This window comes from Hippoglossus stenolepis, chromosome 17 (assembly GCF_022539355.2).
Source record: "Hippoglossus stenolepis isolate QCI-W04-F060 chromosome 17, HSTE1.2, whole genome shotgun sequence".
NCBI lineage: Eukaryota > Metazoa > Chordata > Actinopteri > Pleuronectiformes > Pleuronectidae > Hippoglossus > Hippoglossus stenolepis.
Genome location: NC_061499.1, coordinates 246,468 through 262,243, shown reverse-complemented (window position 1 = coordinate 262,243; position 15,776 = coordinate 246,468). Strand labels below are relative to the sequence as shown.

The following is a 15,776-nucleotide window of genomic DNA, read 5'->3' as shown; positions in this document are numbered from 1 at the left end:
TGTAGGGGCCCTTCCCAGGTGGGAGCCAGCTTCTCCGCTGTCTCCGGCTTGTCGACTCTTCACTGACCCGGTGAAAGTTCCTTCTCCGCTGCAGACATGTCTCACAGCTCTTCCAGAACGGGACACAGTTTGGCGAGGCTCTCTTGGGCCGGTGTCACTACCCACCAGCGGCTCTTCAGCCCCGCAGCCTCCATCGGGTGACCCCTCGTCCTGTAGCGAGGGAGCATGAAGAGGAGAAGCCGGGGGACTACACGCAGAACCCACCGGCAGTGGTAGAGTGTAAGCCTTGAGTCTGTCATAATGAACCACCCGCTCCTGTCCAGGATTGAAAGGACAGTCAATGCGATAGGTCAGTCCACTTTCTCCATTAGAGTCCATCACAGCCAGTACCTTGTAGGGGCCCTTCCAGTGGGGAGCCAGCTTCACATGGTCCTCCGTAGGATTGTGCAGCCAGATCTCCTACTGCATATGGCCGATGACGAACAGTCACATCATAATAAAGTTTCTGTCTCATGAGCACTGATACTAAACTGCCTGGCACTGCCGAAAGCAGTTTCCAGCCTCCCCACCAGAGAGGCTACGAAGTCAGTGTGCGACAAAGTCAAGTCCAAATGCACCGCCTGAGGGGACACTAACACATCCACCGGGACACGGGCTTCCCGCCCATGAGTCAGGTAGTAAGGCGTGTAACCCGTACTGGCATGCACTGAGGTGTTGTAGGCAAATGCAACATGTTGTAGATAGTCGTCCCACTCACCTCCACAGGCCAGCAATGATCTAGCTAACTGGTCAATGAGTGTCCGATTAAAGCGTTCCACCATCCCATCTGATTTTGGATTATATGGCGTGGTGCGCGTCTTAATCCTCAGAAGCTGACAGTCTCTGAACAATTTCCCCCTCGAATTGCCGACCCTGGTCACTGTGAATTATCTCCGGAACACCATGAACCAACACATAACCCTCAAACAAACACTTTGCGACTGAATGAGCGGTTTGATTAGGAAGATCATACAGATTCACAAACTTGGTAAAGTAGTCCTCAACAACCAAAACATATCGGTTACCCTTAGACGTCACTGGTAGTTCCAGAATGTCCATCGCCACTTTCTGGAATGGTTGAGTAGCTTGGGACCCCCCCATCAGCGCCCGATGTTTAGGGACAGGGGCCCTGCGGGTCTGACAGGGGACGCACTGCTCACACCACTGCCTAACATCTTTAAACACACAGGGCCAGTAACACGACTGCCTCGCTCGTTCCCACACCCGCTCTGCAGAAAAATGTGCTGATGCAGGGCCTCCATGAAGGTGCTGCAGTACATCCGGGATAAACGAGGAGGGCACAACCACCTGATACTGAGTGTCCCCTGTGAGAGAGGAATTCACTGACCAACAGAGCACACCATTCACCACATAAAGACGAGGATATTCAGTCCATAGTTTACGAAGCCACCGAGAGCTCCCTCTCATCTGCCACCGCGGAGGTCGAGACCCTGTCACCTCAATCCAGTCCAACACTACACTAATGTCGGGATCATCCTTTTGCAGCACAATCTCAGTCTCATCCGGGAAAGTGAATGAATAAAGGAAAAGTTATCTGACTCACAGTCCATGTCCTCATGCTGCCCTTGTGGAGGAACTAGGGATCTGGGGGTTTCTTAACGGTGACTCAGACTGTGAACTGCCTATCCTGGAATCACTCAACTCCTGTCAGAGTCCACGACATTCACTTGGCCAGATGTGTCCCTCATGGTGTTCCTCATTGTGTCAGGCTCAGGATCGGAGGGTTAGGGTTAGGTAACCCTAACCCACAATATTTTCTGTTTCTCATGTGGCCCCATGGAAAAATAATTGCCCACCCCTGTGATAGAGCATCCGCATTAGTATGCCGTTTTCCATCCTTGTGCTGTATGGCCCAGTTGAAAGGATCCAGCTCCAGTATCCATCTTGCTCTTTTCCTGTGGGGTCATGATCAATTGACATGCCTCGGAGGCCCAACAGGGGCTTATGATCCGTTATGATAGTGAAGGCAGCCGATCCAATGTAGTGTCTGAACTGCCGTACGGCCCAAACTACAGCCCACAGCTCCTTGTCAAAAGTGGACCAGCGTCTTTCGGTAGCAGTGAGCGACTGACTGGCATACACTACCACTCTCTCCAATCCATCCCTGTCCTGTGCCAATATGGCCCCCACAGCGTCCATGGAGGCATCCGTATACACTTTAAAGGGGCAGTTGAAATCAGGCATGGTGACCACCGGAGCAGATGAGAGCACCCCTTTAAGATACACAAAGGCTGCATCACACTCCGCTGTCCATTGGAAAGGTGTGTCTTTACATGTGAGGCGGTGCAACGGAGCCGCACGCTGGGCAAAGTCCCTGACAAAGCGTCTATAGTAAGAGCAAAGGCCCACAAATGCCCTCACTTCAGTTGGAGTCTGTGGATTAGGCCATGTTCTTACCTTGTCTGTGTTTCGTGGGTCTGGCTGCAGGCCACGGCAAGACACAACATGCCCCAGGAACACCACATGATCTTGAGCCAGATGACATTTCTTAGAATTCAACCTAAGACCCGCCGCCTGGATCCTGGAGAAAACTTCCCGCAGGCTGGAGAGATGTTCCTCAAAGGTGGAGCTGTATATCAGCACATCATCGAGATACACCATACACACCTGCCATGGGAGCCCTCTAAGCACGAGCTCCATCATGCGCTGAAATGTTGCAGGCGAGTTGGTGAGACCCATCGGCATCGAACGCCACTGGTAGAGGCCCCTCCCCGTTGTGAAAGCGTTTTTTTCCCTGTCATCTTCAGCGACCTCAACTTGCCAGTAGCCATTAGAAAAGTCCAACGTGCTAAACCACACGGAGCCTGCTAATGCATCCAATGTGTCATCCACCCTGGGAAGGGGGTGGCAGTCTCTCACTGTTACGCTGTTTAAGCGGCGATAGTCAATACAAAACCTCCACTCTCCATTCTTTTTCTTCACCAGAATGACAGGTGAGGCCCAGGGGCTGCAGCTCTCCTCTATCACCCCATCAGCTAACAGAGCCGACACCTGCCTATCTATCTCCTCCCTCTTGTCTGGTGAGGTGCGATATGCGCGCTGTCGCAGGAGTGGATGATCACCGGTTTTAAAGGGGACATAGCATGCAAATTCCACTTTGTTAGTGCTTCAACAGGTTAATGTGGGTATCTGGCATGTCTACCAACCCAAACTCTGGGGAAAACACTCGTGCGCGTTTGTTGTTATAGTTCCTCTAAGTCAGAAACGTCATGCTTGAGCGACTCGATTGCGCTTCCTGGGTATTGTTTCGTAACAAGGAACTGGAAGTCTCCCTACATGGTCTTGGCCCACCCCACCCCCCGTCCCCCCACACTCGTTACTTCCGGGTTTACACCAGAGGCAGCGAGGCTGCGAGGCAGCGCAGCGCCGTTCCCAAGCACGCAGCTGGGCTGTTCACACGGGACGAGCATTTCTCCGCTGGTCAGCTCGCGATTCACTCACATGTGGCATTTGTCTGGATCGTTGGGACTGGGAGGCTGCAGCAGCTGCTCGGGAGCGACCGCTCGCTCTCCCGTGCGTGAGCTGGAATTTGTGTCAGCGCCACGCAGCCGGCAGTGTGGAGGACTTCCGCAGTGTTCAGCGCTACTGTAACCCCCGAACCCCGACATTCAACGGGTACAACAACAAGCGGAGAAAGCAGAATCGCGGGCTGACCTTATATATACAGTCTATGGGGCTGACCAGCGCGGAGAAATGCTCGTCCCGTGTGAACAGCCAGGCGGCTGCGCGCTGGAGAACGGCGCTGCGCTGCCTCGCAGCGGTCTTCCACACTGCCAGCTGTGTGGAAGACTTCCGCAGTGTTCAGCTCTACTGTACGCCGGGGTACAGTAGTTACGCAGGTACGGCGTGGAAGCGCCGGGCGAGGCAGCGAGCGCCGTTCTCCAGCCGCGCCACCGCCTGGCTGTTCACACGGGACGAGCATTTCTCCGCGCTGGTCAGCCCCATAGACTGTATATATAAGGTCAGCCCGCGATTCTGCTTTCTCCGCTTGTTGTTGTACCCATTGAATGTCGGGGTTCGGGGGTAAATGATGGTCTTCATAGCCCCCACCTCTCTTTCTCTCTCTGTCTGTCTGCTTGTGTGCTTGTAGTGGATGGGCAGAGGGGGACATTTAATTATGTGATTGGGAAAATTAAAACTCCAGGACAACAAGGGGAATACAAAGTATGGGATGCATATTTGATAATTTATATCATATAAAATATGTAATTTATATCGTTTAAAATCATGGGGGGAGAGGGGGGAGGGGGGAGCTGGCTCATTAGCATTTAAAGGAACAGGCACTCAAAACAGGTCGCTCTGTGGAGGGCTGTTTTATACAGGGTAAAAAGGGTGCTGTTTGAAATGATCCTTGTGGTATTTTGACCAAAGTATGTTACAGACATTTCATTAAGACCCCAAGGAACCATATCAACTTGTGGTAAAATGGGCATGCTATGTCCCCTTTAATATGATGTTCAATGAGCCTGCATTTGCCAATCACCCCCTCTGATGTACTAAATATCTGCCTATATTCCTCCAGCAGCTCCATCAGCTGTGCCCTCTCTTGCTAATTAGTTGGGGATTCCCTCAGAGACACAAAAGGCACATCAGTGGATGAGATGGTGGAGACCGTCGCCTCTGGGGTTTGAGGGAGTAGTACTAGCTCAGATTCATCGACCGACAAAAACTCCCCCAAATGCATGCCTTCTCTTAGCACAATAACTCTGTCTGTAGGGTTTAAGACACGGGCTGCAGTGACTCCATTTTTCACCAGTGTCACAGTGTGAGCCACGACAAACTCACTATTCGGCTGGAGATTGGGAGCTAAATATCCCACAAAGTCTGGGAGCTGGTCAACGGGCCCAGCTGGAGATACACTGACAGGAACTATCATTTCACTGAGGGGGGGTAAGTTCAGGGCAGTGGAGACCGTGACATTACAGCACTCAGGAACCAAGTCTTTGTCACTTAAAAGGGGAGTAACTGTGTCCCACAACTGCAGTCGGCCATGGGCAAAATCCAACAGGGCGTGATTCGGAACAAGAAAGTCCAAACCCAGCAGTACTGCTTGTGTAGATCCCCTAAGTACATAGAAAACCTGCTGCCAGGACTCATTACCCAAGCGTAGAGTGGCAGTTATAGTGCCCAAAGTGTCGAGCATCTGGCCATTCACCGCACGTGCAGCAATGAGATCAGGGTTCAGGGGTCGTCTGCACGGATGAATGACTCTGTTGCCCCAGAATCCACTAGTATATTGACTTCAATCAATCAATCAAATTTTATTTGTATAGCCCATATTCACAAATCACAATTTGTCTCATAGGGCTTTAACATGGTGTGACATCCTCTGCCCTTAACCCTCAACAAGAGTAAGGAAAACTACTTAAAAACCCTTTTAACAGGGAAAAAAGAACGTAGAAACCTCAGAGAGAGCCACATGTGAGGATCCCTCTCCCAGGACGGACAGAAGTGCAATGGATGTCAAGTGTAAAGGAGAACATCAAGATAAAGGTTTTAGCAGCATTGATTAGGTAAACATTTTGAAGTATAACTGAAGGTCAGTGAATTGGTGGATTAATGTCATTAATGGTCAAGTGTCTGAGGAGAAATACTATGTATCGAGCAGTCCTGCTGCAATCATAGTCCATGGTCAGCAGCCAGCAAGATCATGATCCACCATCAAGATCGGATGCCACTATAGTCCACAGTTATTGTCCACTGCCGCCATTAGGATCCACCATCAGCTGCCACCTCGGTCGTGGTCCACTACCAGTATCTGATGCCAACACGATAAAGGATCTGCCTTTGTTATCACGATCAGCCAGCACGATGCAGAGTCCGCCATACTGGATCCACCATTACGACCTCTGATACGTGATCCACAGATCCTAATCCATGATGTGGCCACAGCCGCGCCCTGGGTCTGCGGACAATAAGGCAAAGGGACTCCGGGAAGAAGTCAAGTCAGTAACATGTATTGATGGGATATGAATTACTTTGATGTGATAAAGATTGAGAAGAGGAAGGAGAAGCTGGAAAGAGAAGCTCCGTGTGTCATGTGTCCCCGACCTTCTAAACCTATAGCAGTCTAACTAAGAGCAGGTCTAGGACAAGCCTGGACCAGCTCTAACTATAAGCGTTATCAAAAAGGAAGGTTTTAAGCCTACTCTTAAACGTACAGATGGTGTCTGCCTCCCGAACTGAAAGTGGGAGATGATTCCACAGGAGAGGAGCTTGATAGCTGAAAGCTCTGGCTCCTACTCTACTTTAGAGACTTTAGGGACGACAAGTAAGCCTGAATTCTGGGAGCGCAGTGCTCTAGTGGGTTGGTAAGGTACTAACAGCTCTTTAAGATATAATGGTGCCATATTGTTAAGGGCCTTGAAGGTGAGGAGGAGAATTTTAAATTCTATTCTAGATTTAACCGGAAGCCAGTGTAGCAAGCTAATACTGGAAAATGTACTCTCTTTTCTTGGTTCTTGTCAGGACACGTGCTGCGGCATTTTGGACAAGCTGCAGAGTCTTTAACGACTTACTGCTGGAGCCTGATAATAAGGAATTACAATAATCCAGTCTGGATGTAACAAAGGCGTGGATTAGTTTTTCTGCATCCTTTTGAGAAAGGACATGTCTGATTTTGGAGATATTCGCAAGTCCCTTCAATGCATCCTTTCACATATGAGGTGCTCTTTCCTTCCAATGGCCCATAGGTGTTGTAGCTGGTGTCTGGGCCGCAACATCAGCTACATCTCTTTTCCCGACTGATTGGCTGAGTCCTCTCTTTTGGGGGAGAGAAACTGTACACCGCGCTGTCTCTGCGGTTCATCATAAAAGGGTCCCCTGGCAGGTCTCGGACCCCGCCAGTTCGGGGAGGGGGCTCGGTTATGGTCGGGCCCCGGTAATACTGTCTCTCTCTGGAGCCACCCTCGGTTTCCCGTTCACGCCAGCCACGGTCCGGGGAGCGTCCTCCTCGCTCCCCCTGTGGGCGACGAGATCGGCAGCCATGATTACCACAGTCACACTGGCACTGACCTCCATGCACCGTAGGAGAATTTTTCCATTCACTTCGACCATCAATGGATCTCAGTGGCTTATTCTCCTCTGCCATTTGTCTCATGTCCATTCTCATTTCCCTCATTTCCTCATTCAGTCGATCTATGGCTTTGAACAAACCACCTCCATCAGAAATGGAATGCACCATGGCTGCTGAACCACTGTTCACTGTAGGCTGGTTTGCATGAGGATTGCCATAGCCCATCTTTAAAGTCTCTCTGGCCATTTCACACCGACCTGCGATAACCAGAGCTTCTTCCAAATCAGTAGCCCCCTGCTCATGACATTTAGCTCTTTATGAACTTTATGAGCTGCTTCATTCGTCTTCACAGTGCACTTATCTTGCGATCGGCTTTGAGTGGGCAGAATCCCACCGCTGCCACCAATGTAGCCGAGCGTTTTGTTGTCTTATATGTCAGGCCTCAGCCGAAAAAGGACACGAGAGATGGTCATGACCTCGGGACATCACACCCGTTTATTCTCCGTCACCTTTCACAACTTCTCTCTTCACAGAACCCCCTTCCGTTAAAACCCCCTTTCAAAATAAGAGTCCCAACCAACAACCCGCTTACAACAGGAACTACACAATCAACCCTCAACAAAAAAGTCACTAAATAAAATAGCTTACATCATGTTTATCTGACACAGACGGAGTTCCCGCTAAAAAACGTAAGAAAGATAACGTGGAGAATTCCCTGGAGATGATGGAGAACCCGGAGAACCCGGAGAACCCGCTCCACTGCCCGGTCAGACTCTGTGAGTTCTACCTCTCCAAGTGGTGAGTGTCTGACTCGCACTTTCAGTTGAGGACGCCTGAGCAGTTCACATGTAACGACCTGTCTTGTTGTGCAATAATGCATTAAACGTGATACCATAAAATGGTGTGCCTTTCGGCATTCAAAAAATGTTGTTATCAAAATAAAATATTGAATATTCATATTAAAAATATGAATATTAAATAATACCTTTAATTGATTAAAGTTACCTCGGGGCACCACCCTTCAAAGGAAGGGAAAAGATAGCCAATTTATTGATTAAGTCTCATAAAAGTTCTAACTACAAATTTGGAACTCTGATTAACAAATAAATTAATAACTTTAACAAAAATTACCATCTAGATAGTTAGCTAAGTGGAAGGATATGGAGTTCTTGACAGTGTAGAGGTTGGCAAAATTCACTTATGCAACATTAATGAAAAAACATTTGTGAAAGAAAAACATTTATTATGAATATAATAAAGTATAAAAACACAAATTACTAACGGTGTACTTACTAAACAAATGTGAGTATGCGTGTGTGTGTCTGTGTGAGTCAGCGTGCTTCCAAAATGGCGGCTGGCCACTTTGAAGATAACACCCTTCCCCCCCTATTGGAATGTTTACAACCTGTAGCGGGGGTCAGAGCTCATTAGGTGAAGAGATATGCGTGTGTCTGTGTGTGTTGTTGCCAAGTTAGAGAAAGAGTGTAGAGTGGATGCAACGAAAGACTGTGAAGAGCATAACAAACTAACATTACTTTCAAATAACTTATAACCAAAATATCACAACACCACAAATCAAACTTATAAACATCACACAGAATCGAATAAACAGTCTTTGCTTAGCCTAGTATAATTATTAAGCCCAGTTGTGTTACCCGTCCATGGAAAGGGACAAGAGGTTGCTGTGCCGTTCGCAGTTCTGTGAAGTCGTCTTGCTGGTTTTGTGGCTCCTGCCTTTGTGGTTCTGTTGTGCGGTGCAGCTCAGTTGCTGTTTGAAGTTCTCGGGCAGGACATCGGGTCGCTGCTTGAAGGTTGGTAGAGCTTGGATTGGAGGAGGTTTCCCTCGCTGTGTGAGTGGAAAGCTGCACCTCTTGCGCAGACAGAGAGGTGGGCTCCTCTCGGAGGGTAGCGTCGAGTTGAGGAATCGAAGAAGAGCAGTTGGACAAGCCAGACTTCTTCCCTCGGAGGGATTGCATGGAAAGAGAATGAAGAGGGGGAGACCTGGCCTTATATTGGCCCCGTGACCTCACAGGTCATGGAGCCCAGAGTGACCAATAGTGGTTGACCCTTGTGTCTCCGGTCGGTTTTCACACCTCTGTGTGACGTTGAGGGACCCTGGGAGACGGAGTTCTGGAGGCTCTGGTTTTCTCCAGAACAAAGGACATGAGGCTTTAGGCATTTGACTACACATGTAGGCCGAACTGTACTTCCCAAATACCAGGTCCCAACATTGAAATGTAAACGTCTTCCTCTGCTTCCTTTCAGCTCTGAGTCTGTGAAGCAGCGCAGCGACTGGTTTTTCCTTCGGTCCAGATCGCTGCTGTGTTCCCAGCAGCCCCCACTGGTTCTCCTCTTCCCCACTGGATGGCGACACCATGGAGGCCATGCTCGCTGGAATCCTCACAGTCCGAGAGCTGCAGGACAGAAGGTCGCAGAGCTTCGGCCCAACGGACAACAGACGACACCACGTTCAATTGCATGCTATGTCCCCTTTAAAAAAACAAGGGGCATAAACACTTTCTCATCTTGTCTAAGTTCAGTTCTGTTGCTAGGCAACAGCAGTAAGGGCAGACACGAGCATGGAAATCCTTTGTAGACGAGAACGTCTCCTTTCTGTTCACGACCCACCAGGCGCCTCCTTCGTGGGTCGGGTCGACCGCGTCCTCTGAAGGATGCAGCCGCTGAACTGAGACACAGCTGAAGTGACTGTATCCGTCAGTCCTTCGCTGTTTCTTTAATCATCATCAGGAGATGCTAATGTGTGACTTACCTCTTACTGGAGGAGGTTTACTTGTCTGCTCCACTTTGCACGGCTTTGTGTGACCTTGCTGCGGATGAAACCTTAAAACTTCAGAAACAAAAGAAGAAGTTTACATGAGAGATTTTTTGCCTCACATTCCTCTTGAAGCTTTTGGAGACTCTTTATGGTTTGAGTGTTTTTATAAACTGATTAGAAAAAGACAATCTCATCAGTAAAGGTTAAAGCTTCATTTGATAAACGAGTCAGTTCTTGATGACGAGCAGGAGAATCATTAACTAGAAATGTTGTTAAATTCCATTTGTTGATTTTACTTCTACACAAACAAACATCTAAAAGTAAAAGTTTTAATTTCAAGAAGTGTTTAGACAGATTTTATGACTTGTTCTGAAAAATGAACTTCTAGGAATCAAACTCACGGGTTACACCAAGAGCTGTGACGGCAGCTGCCAGGAGAACACTGAGGACCAGCAGGGCCACTCGCTCCGATGTGACCCCTGATCGCCTGTTTGATGCTGCAGGTTGTTTGGAGCCTGTTCAACAGCAGAAGAGAAAGACGATGGAGATAAATGTCTAATATTCATAATAGTCTTTAAAGATGAAGTCCGACTTTCATTTCTTTTGTTTTTACAGTCGACGAACGACCAACAGAAATCAACCCCAACAGCTTAAAGATGAATTTGTAAAAACCAGAAGGAGTGTAGCCGACAGGAAGTAGAAGGCTCGACTGTTTCTTTGGAGTTGACTACAAATATTTCTCTGACCTTTCATAACGGTCACTTCCTCATTTTGTATTTTTTTTTCACACCACTGACTTATTCTCACACTTTTGTACAGGAAACACACGCAGATAGTTTTTACACCTTCTCTTAATCTTTCAACTAGTATTGAACTTCCATTTTACTCAAACTAACGATGAGCATTTATTCACAGAAGTGGCTTCAAACTGATGCAGTTTACATGAGGGTCAAAATCATCTAAAGGCAGAAAACACATTTTATTATGTGATTGAACTCAAGATTTAGGACAGGAATGTTATTTTTACTTTCTTATCCACAACAATATGGCTGCAACTAACTCATGTCCATTATCATTTGATCTGCAGATTATTTTTCGTATAATACAAAGTTTTTCATTTGTCATTTCCTTTGAAAAACGTGTGACACGATTGTTAAAATAGTTCCATGCAGTTCATCACCCACCAGGCAGCTCTGCAGGTCGCTGAGTTTTTGAGATCTTGACTTCGAATAACTGGGTTCATCTGTAGAGGGTGTGGCCACTGCAACACAGAAATATACATATATATACATTTATGTTCTGCTGGTAAATGTGTTCATGTTTCTGTCAAACAGAAAAACACAAGGGACGAATCCTGGAGACTTCTGGAATGTTTCAGTTTTACAAAATGGAAAAACAGGGAAGTCAAGTCCACCGAGTCAAAGACTGATGAAAATGAACAATTTCCAAATGAACAACTCACTGTTTTAACATCTAAAATTAGTAATCATCATAATAATAATATAAAACAATGTGTACACTCAGTATTCAGTATTATACTTTAAAACTCACCATCTGTGTTTCCCTGCTCTTGTGAACTTAATATCAGAGTAAAGAACTTCAGCTTCAGCCATTTTCCTGCTGTGGGACCATCAGTGAGTATAAATTTGGAAATAAATTTAGTTTTGTCTGACACCTGCTCGAAAACTGTTCTAATCTTTCCTGTCAGACTCAAATGTGCTGAAGGCTCTAAGAAGACGTGTAGTTCCTCCAGACCACATCATTAGGATATTTCACTTCCTCAAGTTTTGTTCAAAACGGATATTTGTGGTTTTCTAACAGAGACGTCTCAGACGTGAGTGATGTTATTCAGTTTGAATGTTTCCATTCTTACATATCCCCTTTGCCGGATTGGCTTTTAACTGTGGTTTGGGTTTTTTGATTTAAGAACAGGTTTATCCTTTATACTTTTTAATAGCATTTGTTTCATTCTGGTTTAATTTTAATTGATTTGTTCGATTTTCATTTGGTTTGTGGTGAGTTACTGGTTTGAGATGCTTTGGTTATTAGTCTTGTTTTGTATATTTAGTTTATTTATTATATATTTTTTTTAAAAAAAGGAGGTTAGTTTGGTTTTGGTATGTTTCCTTTCTGTTTAGAAAACAGAAGAGACAATCGTTTTGATAGGGGTATGTAAATCGGTTTAAGCAGAGTTTATCCTTTATACTTTTAATAGCATTTGTCTCATTCTGGTTTAATTTTAATTGATTTGTTCGATTTTCATTTGGTTTGTGGTAAGTTACTGGTTTGAGATGCTTTGTTTATTAGTCTTGTTTTGTATATTTAGTTTATTTATTATTATTTTTTTTTTAAAAAGTTAGTTTGGTTTTTGGTATCTTTTGGTAATATTGTATTGTTTTTTCAAAGTATCTAAGGATTTTTTGGCATGCCTTGGTTTTCTATTTTGGTCTGTCCTATATTGAAGTCTAATGGTAGTTTTGTTTTTTATTGTTTGGATTTGTTTTTTGTACAGTTGTTTGGACTATTTATTGAAGTCTAATTTTATTCTATTTCTATTTTAGGTGACACATCATCAGTAGTGGACCTCGGGATCATCGGGTGTTTCGGCCATCATCACTAGACACCCTCTCCCAAGGAAGGCCCCGCCAGGGTTGATCAAGCCCCAGGGTGTGTCACAGTAATTTATATAATGTAATTCTAAGATTCTTTTTAAGAACAGATTCAAGGTTTTCCTTTTTGTTAAGATCTCCTATTTCAGGTTTTAGAACTTGAAGTAGCGTTTAATTCTTTTAAAGATTGGTTAGGTTTAGGATATGGTTTGTTTATTTAAAAGGTTCAGGTATTTAGGATTTTATGTTTTGATGTTCCATGGGTTAGTTTTAGATTTAAGGTCTATTGGTTAGGTTTAGGGTCGATTGGTTGGGTTTAGGTTCGATTGGTTAGGTTTAGGTTTTAAAGGTATTTTAAGATATTCAGATTTAAATTGGTTTAGGGTTAGGATTCATGGTTGGGTTATGTTTTGAGTCTTAATGGGTTAGGTTTAGGTTTGGGTCGATTGGTTAGGTTTAGGGTCAATTGGTTAGGTTTAAAGGTATTTTAAGGTATTCAGATTTTAATTGGTTAGGGTTAGGATTCATGGTTTCAAGTTATGTTTTGAGTCTTAATGGGTTAGGTTTAGGTTTTGGGTCGATTGGTTAGGTTTAGGTTTTTAGGATATTGGTTTAGGTTCATTGGATTCAAACTGGTTAGGGTTAGGATTCAGGGTTCAGGGTTAGGATTAGGATAGATTGTTTAGGGTTAGGTTTGGTTAATTAGTTTTAGGATGAAATGTCGTGGTTTAAGAAACAGGTTAGGTTTAGGTTTAGTATTGACTAGTAGTGGTTAGGATTAGGCATAGAGTGGAACTTGTTTGAGGTGGGATTTGTTAGGTTTTAGGACCTAATCAAACAGAGTTTAAGGTGAGTACACGGTAAGTGTCCAAGGTAAGTAAAAATAGCTACTTTGTTGGGAATAAAATGCAGGTTTCTAAAAAAGTCTGTCTCGTTTGTTCTTTTCGGAGTCAGAAGGTAAGTTGTCTTTCAATATCTTTTCCAGTAAAAAGTTGAGAATTACATTTAAAGTTAAAGTTAAAGTTCAAAGTTGAGAATTATTTAAACAATAAAGTTAAAGTTAAAGTTTTTAAAGCTGACAATTAAACTTAAAATTAAAAAATAGTTAAAGTTAAAGTTCAAAGTTGAGAATTAAATTTAAAATTAAAAAATAGAGTCAAAGTTCAAAGTTGAGAATTAAATTAAAAATAAAATTTAAAGTTAAAGTTCAAAGTTGAGAATTAAATTTAAAATTAAAAGATAGAGTCAAAGTTCAAAGTTGAAATTAAATTTAAAATTAAAAAATAAAGTTTAAAGTTAAAGTTCCAAATTGAGAATTAAATTTAAAATTTAAAATTAAGTTTAAAGTTAAAGTTCAAAGTTGAGAATTAAATTTAAAAATAAAGTTAAAGTTAAAGTTCAAAGTTTGAGAATTAAATTTAAATTTTAAAAAATACAGTTTTAAAATTAAAGTTCAAAGTTGAGAATTAAATTTAAAATTAAAAAAAATTAAAGTTAAAGTTCAAAGTTTGAGAATTAAATTTAAAATTTAAAATTAAGTTTAAAGTTAAAGTTCAAAGTTGAGAATTAAATTTAAAAATAAAGTTAAAGTTAAAGTTCAAAGTTTGAGAATTAAATTTAAAATTTTAAAAAAATACAGTTTTAAAATTAAAGTTCAAAGTTGAGAATTAAATTTAAAATTAAAAAATAAAGTTTAAAGTTAAAGTTCCAAATTGAGAATTAAATTTAAAATTTAAAATTAAGTTTAAAGTTAAAGTTCAAAGTTGAGAATTAAATTTAAAAATAAAGTTAAAGTTAAAGTTCAAAGTTTGAAATTAAATTTAAAATTTAAAAAAAATACAGTTTTAAAATTAAAGTTCAAAGTTTGAGAATTAAATTTAAAATTATAAAATAATTAAAGTTCAAAGTTTAAAAATTAAATTTAAAATTAAAAATAAAGTAAAAGTTAAAATTCAAGGTTGAGAATTAAGTTAAAATTTTAAAGAAATTAAAAAAATATATAACTAAGTCTTCAGTGGATCCAGAGGTGGTGAGAGGAGCTCTTAGGTCCCGGTGCATCCACGGCCTGGTCCCTAAGCTGGACCAGGGGATGGAAATTTTGGGGAGAGTGACAATTTGAAGGAGTCCAATTTTTAGTTTTTTTTGGGGTAGATTCTGGTTAGGCGTGTGTAGTGCAGGAATGGATCGTTGTATGGGTGAGGCTATACCTCATAGAAGACTGGGCAACGTTTAAGGTCCTGATGCCCTGGACCACCACACCCCGCGTGCTGTCCTAGAGTCGGACCCGGGGGGGCCGCATACTTACCCCCTGCTCAGCACAGACTATTCGTTAACACCGCAAGGTATCCCTAGTCTGGCCAGTCAGGGTTGAGAATCGGGCTTGTTTTGCTGGAAATGGTTTGGTTATTTTTTCTAGAAAGAGGTTTGGTTAGTTTTTAAGGTTTTACATTTTAACAGCATGGGAGACATTTGAGAAGCTCCCACAAAAATAACTAGAATAAGCCATGACAAGCATGGCCTTCCTAGTCATTGTGAGGGTTTGGAGGAAACAAGGATTTTTTCGCCAGAGCTCCGCCTCCTTGACTCTCCATAGCTTCCATTAAGATGTCACCTCCAGAGATAACTAGAATAAGCCATGCATAGCATGGCCTTCCTAGTCATTCTGGAGGCTGGAAAAACCAAGGTTTTCGCCAGAGCTCTGCCTACTTGGTTTCACCAAACATCTATGAATGGATCCTATGTAAATTTCTGTGCTCCATACAACGCTCAGCTCCAGAAATTTCTGAGACATTCCTGTGTTCCATACACCGCACAAGGGTTAGGGTTAGAAAAAATATCTCGATGACTCCCCTGCTTTCGTCCGGCGACTGGGCAGTTTGAACTAGGAGCCAAAGGCAATGCACTGGCCACGCACGTCATCGACTACTCTCCATTCTTACATATCCCCTTTGCGGATTGGCTTTTAACTGTGGTTTGGGTTTTTTGATTTAAGAACGGGTTTATCCTTTATACTTTTTAATAGCATTTGTTTCATTCTGGTTTAATTTTAATTGATTTGTTCGATTTTCATTTGGTTTGTGGTGAGTTACTGGTTTGAGATGCTTTGGTTATTAGTCTTGTTTTGTATATTTAGTTTATTTATTATTATTATTTTTTTTTAAAAAGAAGGAGGTTAGTTTGGTTTTTGGTATGTTTCCTTTCTGTTTAGAAAACAGAAGAGACAATCGTTTTGATAGGGGTATGTAAATCGGTTTAAGAGCGAGTTTATCCTTTATACTTTTAATAGCATTTGTCTCATTCTGGTTTAATTTTAATT

General features: G+C 43.3%; 2 protein-coding genes and 1 long non-coding RNA gene across 11 annotated transcripts in view; 2 read left to right on the top strand and 1 right to left on the bottom strand.

The window, feature by feature from the left end:
* The window catches only part of LOC118103892 (hepatic lectin-like), a 207,725-nt gene that overhangs the window by 30,635 nt on the left and 161,314 nt on the right, over nucleotides 1-15,776 (top strand). The gene's annotated exons all lie outside the window — the stretch shown is intronic.
* The window catches only part of LOC118103841 (hepatic lectin), a 228,139-nt gene that overhangs the window by 64,652 nt on the left and 147,711 nt on the right, over nucleotides 1-15,776 (top strand).
* LOC124855010 lies at nucleotides 9,951-11,079 on the bottom strand. Its single transcript, XR_007034937.1, has 3 exons — nucleotides 11,036-11,079; nucleotides 10,253-10,366; nucleotides 9,951-10,021 (listed from the first exon to the last, which is right to left on the bottom strand). It is a non-coding gene; the product is annotated as an uncharacterized LOC124855010 (long non-coding RNA).